The sequence below is a fragment of the Homarus americanus genome, unplaced genomic scaffold, assembly GCF_018991925.1.
Source record: "Homarus americanus isolate GMGI-L3 unplaced genomic scaffold, GMGI_Hamer_2.0 scaffold51859, whole genome shotgun sequence".
Lineage (NCBI taxonomy): Eukaryota > Metazoa > Arthropoda > Malacostraca > Decapoda > Nephropidae > Homarus > Homarus americanus.
Window position 1 is genome coordinate 1,645,206 of NW_024711292.1, and position 2,130 is coordinate 1,647,335.

Consider the following 2,130-nt stretch of genomic DNA (forward strand, 5'->3'; position numbering starts at 1 on the left):
GACCCGACTCCACAAGCCGAAATTTCCTCCGACTCCTCGACTCCGACTCCGACTCCGACTCCACAGCCCTGGTTAGATTATGGGACATAATAAAGTTAATGATATCATCAAGAGGAGTTTGACTACTGAGGGCTGCCCAACTCACAGGGAATCACAGATCTACCGGTCCTTGAACAAGCATCCAGACGGAATTACACTTCTCCCCCGTAAGGATAGTAAGCAGTAGGAGTAGGATTATACATGAGGTTCTATCCTTTCACTTATCCATCTCCCCCTGAGTACAGCTGAGGTGGAAGGCATCAAGCTCAAGAAAGAACCGGAAGGCGTCAAAGTAGAAGACCTGGGCCATTAATATATGTTTGTGTTAATGTGTTCACTCTGGGGCACTACTTCTTCCAGGTGGGTTGGGTCTTAACCTATTGAGACAACTGGAGAATCATACACTACCTAGTTAATTGTCTGCTACGTGTTAGGTTCTCGTCCCTCACCTGTAGAGCTGGAGAGTCTTCGAATCGTGATTGTAATTCTTATCACATGTAAGCAAATGTGTTTAAAAAAAAATTAAATAAACCAATAGTATGTAAAATATTTCCAACAGGCGACGGTAGAGGAAGACAATATCCAACCTTAGTTCAGGGAAAATGATTTAAATTTTCAGTGAACTAAACTTATTCTCTTCTTTGAGGCGGAGGGTCGCGTAAACACAATTAATCGTTCGTCCAAGTCTTTTAAACGAAGTGGATTGTCTTGTGGCAGGGAAATAATTGTTTTTTCTCTTATATAAATCAATGTATTTATTATCGTAAAACACGCTTTCTTATACGACACTCTTCTCTATCTTAACATTAGCTAATTTAATCTAAACTACATTATGGTTAGATTAGGTTAAGATAAATTAGGTCAGGTTAGGTTAGGTTATTTAGGTTAATATACATTCTATACATTTATAGTTTGTATAATGTATATCTGAATATATTAACCAAAGTAAACATTGAAAATATACGATCTGTCTTTACCATGCCTAAAATTCAACACACACACACACACACACACACACACACACACACACACACACACACACACACACACACACACTCTTCACTCTACACCAAAGTCAAACGTAGATGACTTACAGTAAATGCTTCTGACCCTGTTATCCATACTAATGATTTTATCCCTCTTAAAAAATGCTGGGATTTTTTTTTTTACTTTTTTTTTTGTTGGCGAGACGCGGGTGGTATGGTCGGTTGAGCTATTTGACTCTTTATTTGCTAAGACAACAGCGAAGCCCAAACTATGATATTTGAAGTAAGCTTATTTGCAATGTTCAATGCCATTTCTAAACACTTGAACGTCTTTGTGAGGATCAGTTGAGGGTTTGTGTAAAACAACCAGACTCGGCCCTAACGAGGTGTACTCCCTACCCCCCCTCCTCCTCCTCCTCCTCCTCCTACCTCCTTCTCTCCCACCCCTTCGCACACGTCTCGTTCTCTTATCGTGTCTCGTAACTGAGATATCTCGTTGTATATTGTCTTTATCTATGACATCTCGTTATTATGATGTCTCGTAACTACAATATCTGACAACTAAAACGTTTTATCTCATAGAAAGAATATAGCCTACTGGGTAACGAGTCTAGTCTTCCTTTCGTTGTCTCAAAAATAAGGTCTCGTAACTACTGGCTGTTACACTTAACTACGATCTCTCTTGACTATAAGGTCTCGTAACGACGGTGTCTTATGGCTTCTTATACCACTCGTAATTCAAGCGTCTCATCCTTATGGATTACGTCTCGTCCCTACGATACGACATCTCTTCCAGACAAAATCTCTTGAGTTACTGTCTCTTAGATAAAGTTCACGGTGTCTCAAAGCTCGGAACTTAACGTGGATCTTAGATAAACATAACCCAGGCGTCATGAGACTTATGACTACCGTGAGACACACCAGACAACGACACGGACTAAAAAAAAAAGAAGAAGAAAATAGAAAAGAAAAAAAATTAAATCATGCTATAAGTTACGGCCGACTTACCAGTTTTTTTTTTCTCTTTCGTTTTTTCCTCCCCTCCTGTGCCTCTACTTTCTCTACGGTTCAGAGGCCTAAGAAAACATTTGGTGACAGCGTATGG